Source organism: Lipotes vexillifer, unplaced genomic scaffold, assembly GCF_000442215.2.
Source record: "Lipotes vexillifer unplaced genomic scaffold, Lipotes_vexillifer_v1.1 scaffold1496, whole genome shotgun sequence".
Lineage (NCBI taxonomy): Eukaryota > Metazoa > Chordata > Mammalia > Artiodactyla > Lipotidae > Lipotes > Lipotes vexillifer.
In genome coordinates, this window is record NW_006779792.1 from 86,316 (window position 1) to 100,379 (window position 14,064).

Genomic DNA, 14,064 nt, shown 5'->3' on the forward strand with positions numbered 1-14,064 from the left:
TGAGTGGAAAATGACAGCCTGGGAAGGAGGTGTTGTGTCCCTAGGTTCAGTGTCAGAGCTTCTGCATCCTGAAGCCATAAATGGGGGGTTTGGGGAAACAGGAGCCGAATGGAAAATGACAGCCTGGGAAGGAGGTGTGGTGTCCATAAGTTCAGTGTCAGAGCTTCTACCTGCTGAATCCATAAGTGTGGGGCTGGGAAAACAGCCATCAAATTAAAAATGACACCCTGAGAAGGTGTGTTGTCCACAGATTCTGTGTAAGAGCTTCTGCCTGTTGAAGCCGACAATGGGGGGATGGGGAAAACAGGAGCCAAATGGAAAATGCCAACCTGGGAAGGAGATGTGTTTTCCAAAGTTTCAGTGTCAGACCTTCAACCTGTTGAAGTACCCTTGACGGCTGAAGCCATAAAAGTGGGGCTGTGGAAAACAGGAGTAGAATAGAAGATGACAGCCTGGGAAGGAGGTTTTGTGTCCATAGGTTCAGTATCAGATCTTCTGCATGCTGAGGCCATAAATCGGCATTGGGAACAACAGGAGCCAAATGTAAAATGACAGCCTGGGATGGAGGTGTTGTGTCCATAGTTTCAGTTTTGGAGCTGCTACCTGCTGAAGTACCCATCACGGCTGAAACCCTAAATGGTGGGCTCAGGAAAACCGGAGTCGAATGGAAAATAACACCCTGGGAAGGAAGTGTGTTGTTCATAGGCTCAGTTTCAGAGTTTCTGCCTGCTGAAGCTGTAAATGGGTGGCTGGGGTATACAGGAGCCGAATGGAAAATGACATCCTTGGAAGGAGGTGTGTTGTCCATAGGTTCAGTGTCAGAGCTTCTGCCTGCTGAAGCCATAAATGAGGGGCTGAGGAAAACAGGGGCCGAGTGGAAAATGACAGCCTGGGAAGGAGGTGTGTTTTCCATAGGTTCAGTGTCAGAGCTGCTGCCTGCTGAAGCACTGATGCCGGCCGAAGCCGTAAATGGTGTTCTGGGGAAAACAGGAGCTGAAGCAGTAAGTGGGCAGCTGGGGAAAACAGGAACAGTTAAAATTTGGGGTGTCACAGGGGACCATCGGCACAGGTGGGGTGATAGACACTGGGACCTCCGCAGGGTGCATCTGGTCCACACTGATACCTGAAAATGGCATCTTTGGAAGGGGCTGTATTGTCCATGTAGACATCAGTGTGTGCAGTGGACTGGAAGGTGAAACTTCCAGATGCCATGACCATTCTCATGGAAGGGATTGCCATAGAAGTCATGGGCTTCCCAGTTAAAATAGGGGGATTGATGGTAGGGACTGGAAGAGGGGTAGGTAAGTATAAAGGAGGGGTAGGATCTGCAGAAATGCATGTTGGGGGTTCCTTTTCGTGGGATGGTGGCTGGAAGGAGAAAGCTGGGATGCTAGGAGGTGGAGGGAGGTCAGAAATAAGAGGTGTGTGGCTGTGACTGAATGAAAAGGGCCTTCATTCTTCTTTAGTGGAATTCCCAAAATGGGATCAGAAGCTGAAGCAGGAAGAGAATCAGCAGGACTGGCAACTTAGGGACTCTGTGTCTTGTTTCCTGATCAATATTAGGTGTTGGGGAAGGAGGAGGGACAGACAGGATGGGGGACGTGGAATATAGGTCGGCCAAGTCGGTGGTAGTAACAGGGACCTGCAAAGTGTGAGTGGCCCAGGGCAGGGAGTCTGCAGTCTGTGAGGCAGGTGGGGAGAGAGAAGGGGCAGGCTGAGGGTCACTGCAGATTTCCTTGACTGTCCTTATATTATTCAGGATCTTGTTCCACTGACACTCAGTGTTCTTCTCCATGGTGCCTGGGTTTTTGGCAGCAGCTAAGCGTGGAAGCTTAGGAGGAAGCAGCTCACCTCAATCCCATGTCAGTGCCTCGATCCCCGATGGGGGCGACCTCAGCCCTGGCAGCAGCAGAAAAAGTGGCAGGGGAATCTTCCTCTTGTAGGGCCTACTGCTGGTAGATACCAGGGAAGAGGAGCTTTTTGATGGGATGTATGAAGACTTTTCACACTGCAGCTTCTTCCCAGACATCAGTGAGCCTGGTGATTTGGGCTGGTGGTCTTCACCCAACACTTCTTTTGTTGGCCTCTCCGGCAGCAGGGAGCAGCATGTGGTTGGGGCAGAGAACACCATGGCATGGGATGGGACATTCACCTCCCTCTCATTTGGGGAAGGAAGTGGGAGGTGACTGGATGGTAGTGGCTTCCTAACGTTAACTACCTGCTCAGGGAAGAAGTAGTATTTGGAGTACTCTGATAGCTATCCTAATAGATAACATTTTGTTCATTTAAATAGTTTTAATGACAGAGCTGGGAACTAGGGACACACAGCATCAAGAGTTTTATAATGCATTCTGTAGAGTTCTTTTTAAGTGTGTACAAATATAAAAAATATATGCATGCATATCCACCTCTGTTACTTTATTTACTGCTTTACAAGAGCCCCTCAAGGAAGGGGTAGTAGCAACTATCAGTATCCTTCCTTTATGATGAGCTTAATTTATGTAAAATTACATCATAATTTATTTGTAACTGAGAAACTAGACTTAGTTATTGAGTAGACCCTCCCTAGAAACCTATGACATTAATAAAACCAAAAAAATTTTGTTCAGTTTCCAGTGATACACACACTACAGACAGAATTATGGGCCATCCTTTTCTTTTGTTTTCACTACATGGGCCTCTCACTGTTGTGACCTCTCCCGTTGTGGAGCACAGGCTCTGGATGCGCAGGCTCAGCAACCATGGTTCACGGGCCTAGCCGCTCCACGGCACGTGGGATCTTCCCGGACCAGGGCACGAACCCGTGTCCCCTGCATTGGCAGGCGGACTCTCAACCACTGCGCCACCAGGGAAGCCCTGGGCCATCCATTTTAATGAAGGGAGGAAGTGATTTAACAAATACAGAGCAAACAAAGTATTAAGTTTTGTCCTCCATTAATATTAGTAACTGATAAATTGGGTTCCAACACCTTCAAGATAGCTTGAGACCATCATCTCTGTGTCATGGGCAGGGGGATGTTCAGCCAGGATGTCTTTCTCTGTCACTGAGAAAAATTTCCATAATATATAATGATACTTACTGAAACAGATATGGGGCATTTGGGTAATTAGGAATCTGTTAGCATATTTTTCTCTCTTCTCTTTTTCATATATGTCATCTTTTTCAGCAGAAGTGTTTGGCTAATATTGGGAAGTAACACGAGTAAGAAAGGATATGATAAGATTCCTTGGACATACTTGTTTCTTAAAAAACAACTGCTTTCTTTCTGTGTTAGAAGTAGGTTCAGATTCAAATGGAAAGCATGGCCTCCCGGAGCTGTTAACACCTCCACTTAGTCTTGGATGTGAGCAGTAGCACAAAATTCTGGTGGAACTCAGTAAGACTCCAAATGGGTACCAAATAAGCATGTCATAGAAAGCACACCATAAGCAGGGTGAAAACTAGTTGTGAATGGGGCAGCAGGGAAGGTATTGCACATGTCTCCTCTGCTCATGTGTATATTTTATTGTCCTATAAATTTTACTTACAGAACATAAGTTCAAAGATAAAATCATTAAGAATTTCAAGACAGCAATAGCAGAGCATGAAACCAAGCAAGCGTGGGGCCCTTCTGAGCATGGTTCATGCAGGACTTGATCCACTGGTAAAAGAGCCAGGCTCTGAGATACCCACACCATGTCAGTGACAGAAGTCCAAGCTACAGATATTGAAGCAGCCCTCAATGCCACTCAGGCACAGAAATGCCTGTCACTGAAAATGAACCAAAATGTGAATTTAGAAGGATAATTTATGGACATTTAGGACTTTGGATTTTTAACCCACAATAACAAGAAAACATTTCAAAAGAAAGTGTGAGGTCTTCACGTTTGCTTTGGTTATTGAGGGTCCTTTGTGGTTACATATCAATTTTGGAGTCGTTTCTTCTATTTCTGAAAAAATAGGGGATTTTGATAGGCATTGCATTAAATCTGTAGATAGCTTTGTATAATATGGATATTTTCACAGTAGTTCATGAACATAGGTTGTCTTTCCATATATTTATGTCTTCCTTAATTTCTTTCAATAACACTATAGTTTTGTTTTGTTTTGTTTTTTCGGTGGTACACGGGCCTCTCACTGTTGTGACCTCTCCCGTTGCGGAGCACAGGCTCCGTACGCACAGGCTCAGTGGCCATGGCTCATGGGCCCAGCTGCTCCGCAGCATGTGGGATCTTCCTGGACCAGGGCACAAACCTGCGTCCCCTGCATTGGCAGGCGGACTCTCAACCACTGCGCTACCAGGGAAGCCCAACACTGTAGTTTTCAGTGCACAAGTCTTTCATGTCTTTGGTTAAGCTTATTCCTAAGTATTTTATTCTTTTTGATGGTATTATAAATAGAATTGTTCTCCTAATTTCTTTTTCAGATTGTTCATTGTTAATGTTCAGAAATGCAAGTGATGTGTATATGTTGATTTCATATTCTGCAAACTTTGCTAAGTTGTTTTATTCTAATAAATTTTTGTCAAATATTTAACATTTTCTATATCTTTTTCAATAGTTTCCCTTTCAGCCTAAGTGTATCCTTAAATCTAGGGGACATTTTGACCTCCATCTTAGGCTTTCATTTAATTCTCAACTTATTCAGAGTCTTAGTTGGTTAATGTTCTCCTTACTGTTTGCCAGTTTGGAGAATCCAAGAAAATGTTCTACTCAAGGTGAGAACTCTTCTTTCTTCCACCTCTGAACCTGAATATCACTTATTACTTACTTCATTCTCTTGGGACTTAGCATTCGAAGTTTAAATGGGGATCTTTCTTAAAGGAGGTCAATATGCTCACCGAATTCAACACCTCTGGTGAGTTGTGTCAAGTGTGTAGGAATCATATTAACTTCTTGGCTGTTACCCCCCTGGAAACATTTCTAAAGTGGCATTTGAGCTTGATATTCAGGTTTATTGGACACTGCATTAAAGAGTTTAACAGAATAAGAGAAAGCTGGTCTTTCCTAAAGCAGACTTTATCCAAGGGTGACATTGTAGCCACCTGCATCAGGCTCATCCTCATTGAGTCATTGAGTGCCCTCAACCCCCATAAGCTGTAAACTCCTTATAGACAAGAATTATGTTTTATAGCTCTTGTTCACCTTCCCTATACCTAAACATGCCTGGAATAGAAAGTGCCTCTACGAACAGGTGTTGCTTTATTTTAAACTACATTTAGTACATGTATATGTTCATTTCCCTCTGGGAAAGGAGGCTACATTCCACAGGATTCAAATATCAAGCCTTTAAACTTCCTTGAACCCATAGATATATAAATAGTTGCATAACTATCCTCCCCCTATACAACTCTAAGATGGTCATATCAAAGTATGGTCATTAATTTTTTTGTCTTTTTTTGTTTTTGCGGTATGCGGGCCTCTCACTGTTGTGGCCTCTCCCGTTGCAGAGCACAGGCTCCGGACACTCAGGCTCAGTGGCCATGGCTCACGGGCCCAGCCGCTCTGCTGTATGTGGGATCTTCCCAGACCGGGGCATGAACCCCTGTCCCCTGCATTGGCAGGCGGACTCTCAACCACTGCGCCACCAGGGAAGACCCCATTCATTGTTGTTAATTGCAAACAGATAATAAGCAAAGTGAAAGGAACTTCTTCCACCAAAGTAAAGGCCAAAGTTCAAAAAGTCAGATTAATATGGGGTTTGTTACTATTCTAAATAATAAAGAATACTGCCAAGAAATATCACAGTGCTGGTTGCTATTATCTTTTCATTTTCCATTACAGTTGTTTATATTATCTTCATGGGGTATCACTGAAGTTATCAAGGTTTCTTTTTTTTTTTTTGGCGGTATGCGGGCCTCTCACTGTTGTGGCCTCTCCCGTTGTGGAGCACAGGCCCCGGACGTGCAGGATCAGCGGTCATGGCCCACGGGCCCAGCCGCTCCGCGGCATGTGGGATCTTCCCGGACCGGGGCACAAACCTGTGTCCCCTGCATCAGCAGGCGGACTCTCAACCACTGTGCCGCCAGGGAAGCCTTCAAGGTTTCTTAATAGTCAAATTAAAAAACAAAATCCCTTGAAATGCCAATACAAAGAAAAATGAGTCAGAACATGAAAAAATGTTTTAGACAAGTTGACAACATATATTCTTTGCTCATTTCTCTTTTTGAGAGAAGTTCCATATTATTCACACCCACATGTACAATAGACTGAATAAAATACACCCCCATCACTCAATGCTGATAAAAAAAAAAAGGAAAAACAAGCTCGTTCCAGAAAATTCCTCTATTTATTCCTAGTATCTGGTTGCATCTGGCAAGAAAGAGCATTTTGAAATATTCTGTAAATTTTTGTATTTTATTTTATAATAATTATTATAATAATTTTGTATTTTATTTTATAATAATTTAATTATTTTATAATAATTTGCTTATTTATCTCAATGTAAATATTAAAAACGCATGAGAAATATTTTAACATTTGGCATTTGACTATTCCTATCTATTTTCTTAATGTTTCCTTTGCGTTCTATGATGATCTTTTGGGCTAGACAGCACATACCACTCTCATACTCTCCAGACTCTACAGCCCCATACACGTGCAAAATAGCTTGTGGGGATGCGTTAACATACTCTTCGTTGAGGTAGGAAGGCTGTAGAGTACATAGTTTTTACACCTCAACATTTTAAGTGTTTTTGGAAAGTAACCCTAGTTTGAGTGCAAGTTCCATCAATTTATCAAATGCATCTCAGGTATACCTAGGTATGTCCAGTAAAATGGTAAGGCTATATTACTGGGAGACTATTTACATGAGCAAGTGGAAAGACATCCATGACCAAGAGTCACATATAATACGTCAATCAAATAGAATGTAGATCCCAGAAACATATCCACACATATAAGGACAACTGATTATTCAACAGAGCTGCAAAGCCAATTTCGAGGAGAAAGGAGAGTCTTCTTGACCAATGATGCCAGAAGCATATAGCACACGGATATTGTGCATAGACAGCCATATGCAAAAGTATGACCTTTGATCCCTACTTCACACCATATGAAGATTTAACTAAATGTAGATCAAAACATAAATCTCTAAAACGTGGACAAAATCTTTTTGACATTGGGTTAAGCAAAGATTTCCTAGAGATGACACTAAAAACAAGATCCATAAAAGAAAAAAAGTGATAAATTGGGTCTCATCTTTGGAAGCCATTATTAATAAAAGAAAAGCCACAGGTTGGAAGAAAATATTTACAAATTATATACCTGAAAAGACTTGTGTCTCTAACATGTATAGAACTCTCAAAACACAGTAATTAGAAACTTTTTTTAAATTAACAATATGGGTAAAAATATTTAAAAAGAGATCCTGCCAAGGAGGTGTATGGATGCAAATAAGCACATGAAGTTGCTCAATGTAATCAATTGTTAGATAAATGAAAATGAAAGCCCCAGGAGATACCACTACACTCGTATTGAATGGCTAAAATTAGAAAAGTCTAACCACACCAAGTATTGGTGAGGCAGTGTAGGAACTGCAAAACTTTTACACTGCTATTTGGAAGGAAAATGGTACAGTCACTTCAGTCAACAGTTTGGCTGTTTCCTTATAAGTTGAACATACACCTGCGGTATGATCCAGCCTTTCTGCACCTAGATATTTATGCAAGAAAAATGAAAGCATATGTTATTACAAAGACTTGTACATGGATCATCACAGCATCTTTATTTTTAATAAACAGAATTGTAACAACCTTGAGCACCCATCAACAGGCGAATGAATAAATATACTGTGGTATACTCATACAGTGAAACACTACTCAGCAAAACAAAGTGATTAACTATTGATACCCACAAAAATATGAATTACTCTCAGAATCATTACATTTTGTGAAAGAAGCCAGATAAAAGAGTCCTCACTGTGTGAATCCATTTACATAAATTTCTAGAAAAATGAAAACACATCTCTAATGATTGAAAGCATATCAGTGGTCACTTGGGGATGTGGAGGGGTGGAATGTGAGGGGAAAAAAAGAGGTTTTATGAATGAGACATAAAAACACTTGCAAGTAATGGATATGTTCCTTTTCATGATTGTGTTGGCAGGTCCATGGGTATATGCATATTTCAGAACTTAAATTGTGTTCTTTAAGTATGTGCAGTGTACTGTGTGTCCATTCTATTTAACAGAGCCATTAAAAAAAGGCTAAGAACAGTCGTTTGTCTCAACAAATAAATGTAGCAAAGAACAGAAAAGTTAAGTACAGTATGATCTCTGTCAGTTGAATTTTCATATAGTTTATTTCCCTCAAAAAATATATCCCAGTTCTTAAGACAGATGGAATTCTTAATAAAACGTAAAAAAAAAAAAAACAAAAAAAAAAAAAAAAAAAAAAAAAAAAAACAAAAAAAAAAACACAGCAAAGCCATCAGCAGGGTGAGCTCTAGCTACTTTTCAGTTGTGGGACACTAGGTGCATGGTGCAGACATGCTAAGATGTTTGTTCTTCCTGCCCAATATTTTAGAGAGGATATTAAACACCCCCGTTAAATGCCTGCAAGTGAAGGCCAGAGTGGAGTTTGGAGAATGATGTCTGTGATCTTTAATATGGTTGTGCCTTTGTAAAAGTCTCACTCAGAATTTCCAGGGTAATTGTGGACTCAACTTCTTTTTGTTTTTTGGATGATATATATGTCTAACGCACCTCAAGAATATATCCATGTAGACTCGAAGTTAGGGACCAGCTGGTGTAAATTTGCGTGGTTATTTCCTGACCTAACCTTTTAGCTTCTTTTGGTTCCTTGATTGTAGTTAAGCTTCATCTTGCATCAGGGTCTTTGTATTTGTTTTTCCCATGTTTTGGAAATATTATTTCCAGAAAAATTGTCCATAAATGATTCCTTTCTATTCTTTGGCACTCATTTCTTAAAGATATTTTTTCCTTGATTGTCCTACCAGCCTAACTTAGTCCCAATTTATCAGATTACCTTACTTCTTTCACAGAATAATAATAAAAACAAATATTATCTTTGGTGTCACTTTGTATTTAGATGAACTTCTTCTCAAAGAACTCAAGCCCCACAGTGACAGAGGTTGTTACCTTTCTTATCCCTTATTCTGTGTCTTAGAACTGTGTCTGGCATGTAGTAATCACTCGAGGTCTGTTGAATGTGTAAAGAATATGTGAGTAGATGAACAGATTTGGAGTTATTTAAGGTTGCTCTTAATGATGGCTGGTGTTGGTGATTAAATTATAATAGTAGGTTTTAGAGTTGGAAGTGATCTTGCTGAGTTTCAGAGCTACGGCAAAACTCTCCCTACTGTAGCATCCCTGACAGATGATCAAGTCTGAGCTTGAATGACTGTATATGCAAGACCATAACCAGGGCAACCTCGTAGCTTTCTTCAAGCAGATCACAGCCTTCCATGGGAGTTTGCTCCCTATTAGCCAGATGTAATTAGGAGAAAATGGTTTGATTTACCCAGAATCATCTTCTCTCAGTCTCCTTGTTTTAGTTCCTAGAGAATAGACAGGACAGAGTTTCCTCTAAATTACATCATTTGGGTTTGCACTCCTGTTGTAACAAAATAAGCACCATGCTATGGCAAAATTCCCCTTGATTGTCTGCCACTTGTTGCTACATTCCTTGTTAGTGTTTAGAAATAATTTGTCTTAATGTTCCACATTATAATTGATGGAGTACAGAAATAAAAGAGATCTCGGGGTTATGTCAGAAGCAATCAGACAGATATTTTAACTTACCCTTTTAATGTATTTAATGCTGACACTGTGAGGAATTGAGGAGTGTAGTCACCGCGTTATTGCCATGGCTGAAAAAAATGTATTTATCGTGAAATTTATGGTCACTTTGAAAGCATTAGCTGATGGGGGAATTGTCAGCTACATCTTAGAGCTCTGAGCATTTCTCAAAAAGTTGTGATACGAAACACCTCTGCCTTTTCTTGTATTTCTGTTACATTCAACTACTTCACAAAAAGCATTCGTCATATTCCTGAAATAATGATGGGCTTAGTTGAGATCCTTTTGGGTCCTAAGGGACCAATATGTGTGCATAATAGTGTCGAGTTACACAGAGCCTGGATGTTTGGCTCCAGACTGAAAGCCCCATGGAGTCGTTTTTTTCACATCTGTTCACCAATGTGTATGAATGGGAGAAAACCAAAGTTCTGGTTTGTTTGATCAAGGGGAGCCACACTCCTTTTACTTTTGCTGTGACAAACAAGTAAAGAGATGTAAAATATCTGAAAAGAGCCTCTTAAAGTTTGGTAGAACGCTTAAGTGGGATGTAGAGAATATAAAACAAAAAGAAAAGCAAGTGAGTACTGCTGGCAAACTTTTTCAAGGACAGCTAACAACAAATAATAATAGTAGTAACAACAATAGTAAGATTGATTTTAAAAGACTTAAGAGTGGCATGGATTCCTAATCACTCTACATGTATTAACTCCATGCCACAGCCCTGTAAAATGGGTGAGGTTATTATTAAGCCCTTGCTTTTCAAAGAGGAAGTGAAACACAAAGAAGTACCACTCCTGAACTCCCACCACTAATAAGTGGTGGACCTGGGGACAAAAGATCCAGGCAAATTAATTTTAGAGTTAGTGCTCTTCACCCGTAGGTTATATCCCACAGGTAATATTTGCACATTTTGAAATCACTTTACAAATACTATTTTTACCCCTAAAGTACACAGGGAATACCCAGGGAAATTGGCATTCTCATTATTTTTATATCTTTGCCAATAATCTGTTAACGTTTGGCAGTTCAGTATCCTTCCCCAACTTCTTAAAAATTCAGCCTACAATCCAAAAACATAAGGGCTAGTGAAAATAAATGTCTTGTAAATCCAGTTCAAGAGAGCAACTAAAAACTAAGGCCCCCAAGGATGTAAAACAGAAAGCAAAAGAAAAGAAGAGACAAGAAGCCCAAACCCTATGATTAAGCTCCATGTTGTTAGGTAAAGGGGCATTTAATTAATGCTTCTTTAATACCGTGTGCACAGAGGCATGGCTCTACAGAAGCCAAGGAGTCTCCCTTTCATCACTGATTCATGGTGACCTGGCAGGGTCACTTCCTTCTTTGAGCCTCAAAGCTTTTCATGAAGACACTGAGGGAAATGGAACAAGGTTAGCTCTCACAAGCCAGCTCTCATGTTCTCTCATGTTACCTGTGAGTCTAGGTAAGTGCCGAATGTCTTTAACATGACAGGTTATATTTTTTCTTAACCATTTCTCCTGATTTTTATGTAATTTATAATACATAGTAGAATATTAGAAAAGAAAACATACTACTCTGAAAAATAACCGACACACTAACTTTCCATTCTCATTTCACTGCCAATTCAGCCAAACGCCTTCTGTAGCATTCTGATGCAGACCATGAAAACACACTGTAAGTGTTCCCAAGTCTTTTCCATATTTGGTAGTCCTGTGATTTCCATTGGAAGAACTATCTTGGACTGTCATCTGAAAATCTATCAGAAAGAAATTAAGTAATAGGAATTCATATCAATGGTATTGGAGAAAGAAATCCTTGAACTTATCTTACTGTGTGAACCTTCATCCATGTACAAAATCAACAAGGAAGTTTAAACTTTAAAGGCAACATATTCCCATGAATATAAGGGAGAGCATAACACAAATAAAATACAATGCTAACATTATGTAATACACATATATAAAAGTGGTCTTGAAATATATTCCCAGATATTAATTGGATTAAAGTTTGGGGCATTAAAGCATTTTTTCTCAGTGAGAGCATTATCCTTTAAGGCACATATAGAGACACATATCTGCCCTGCTGGCCTCTCACAGTTTCAGTTGATTCCACTCATGTCCCCAGTTCATTTCCCCATATATTTATTCTCGGATTAGTGATTTTTGAACAGGTGTTTATCTCTTTAGAAATACCTGTGCCATGACCGCAGAGTACTCAGATCTCTTTTTGGCATTTGGTGGCAGATGATGGGGAAAGTGAAGAGTTGTATGACAGGAGAGGTACAAGGTCAACCTTAGAGTAACTAAGACTATATGCGTAGTTCTTAATCCCAAAAGGAAAGGAGAAGGATAGCAGCGAAAGTCATTGGAATAAAGGACCTCTCAGATGAATCAGCATTAGGATAATTCATTGGTTACTGACCGTCCAGTCGGTTTAGGTTATAAAGTATTCCTGAGTGACTGCATCACTTTATGAAAGTTTCTACCTAACTATAGCTTTCTTTTGCTGGAATTAGTTTATATGGCAATAATATGCATAGAGAATGGCAATTGTGAATTCTTGTCTTCCCCAAATTGAAGACACTCCTTAAGGTACAAGTTTACCCAAGACTGCAAATGATTTATCCATACTATACTAACTGAGAGTGTATCTTACCATTCTTGTTTGTTAAAGGAGATAACAAGGCTAACTTTGAGTAATAGCAGGATACTTAGAAAATACTTTCAGGTTAAGTTTTGTGAACAAAGTTCAGTGTTTACCCACCAAAAGCAAATCAGCTCATTTAGTGTTGCAGGAAATGCCTTCATACTTTTTCACTGCCACTAAAGGAATTTAAAACACCTGTTGGATATATTCCCTCCTAGAATGCCATTTGTACACTTATTCCTAATAGGGCCTGTTATTTTAAATGCAAACTCATATTATAAGGCTCAGAATTGATACTCAGTATTTTTAGTGATCACATGGTTTACGGTTCTCAGATTTGGGCTCAGACTTGCATTTCAAGCTTTGCAATGTGGGCCTGTTAAATGATTTCCTTGCAACCAGGAAAAATTTTTTATCTGAATCTGAAGTCCAATTAAGGAAATGTGATAGTGGTGATAGTGGTTGATGAAGCCGACTAGCATAGCAGCTAGGGCAATCATAGACAAGTTACATTTAACCTCTCTGTGCCTCAGTGTCTTCCTCTGAAGCTGAGTTTCTTCATCAATGGGGATAAATACTGGTACCAATCTGACAGAGTTATTGTAAGAAATGAAGGAGTTCACAAATTCCCTAAAGGCTTAACGTTTGGCTTGTCATTACTAAATGCTGGTAATTATTAGTAAAACAATATCCCTCTATTATTTATTATATCAAAATAATAATGATAAGAGCCTGTTGTTTTAGTAGTTCGATTTTTTGGTCATATAGTTTAGACTAACTCATATTGTTTAAATGTGAAACCAAGAAGAAAAACAGTTTTGTTTAGTTTTTTATAACCTGGTCAAGGAACCCAAATCATCTAATTCAGAAATGTTTCTAACTTGACATCTGCTTTTAATCTGTCACAGTCAGAGAAAGTTTAATGTCTCAGAAAGTGACAGCCTTGTATTTGTGTAGCATAAAAAAAAGATACATGCTAGATAACATATATACCCCTTATCATAGTCATGCCACATATAATGCAACACTATTCCTGCTCAAACACTGTGATCCAGAGCCTGCCATTGCCTATTATCAGGGGCAGCAAAGCGTAAGGACCGTATGTGTTTGCCCTTAAGTTGGTCTACAACACGGGTACTTATCAATCAGCCTCTGATAGTACCCTCCCCGTGGACAACCTTCTGTGCCCTTTTGAGCATGCTCAGATGGAGTCTACCATCAGTGTGGTGGGACTTCACTTCGCTTCAAATGTGTCCAAGTTGAAGGGTGAAATTAACAAATACTAACCAAATTTGTGGCTGTCCAACTAGGAAAATAGCTAAAGAATCAGGACATGAAGAATCAGGCAAATACTCATTTGGCGTCAACCCAATAAAAAAGCTTCTTGGTGAGAAAAAAGTTGCCAAAGATGAAAGCCCAGAATAGTGCTACTTTAGCCTAACCACAGTGTCAAAGCAAATGACACACATACACACAAACGCAAAAGGAAGCCCTCTTCACACTAATGCCCCCAAATCCTTTATGGGGCTTCAAATTGAGCAGATTAGGTAGGTTGATGGTTGTCATTTACGGACTGGGTCCGCCTAACAAGACTGGTTACTAACAGAATATCTCTGCTTTGTCATTTAACAGACATCCCAAACTTAATATACCTTGCAATCAAATACACACATAGTCACTCATGCTTTTCCTGTAGACTT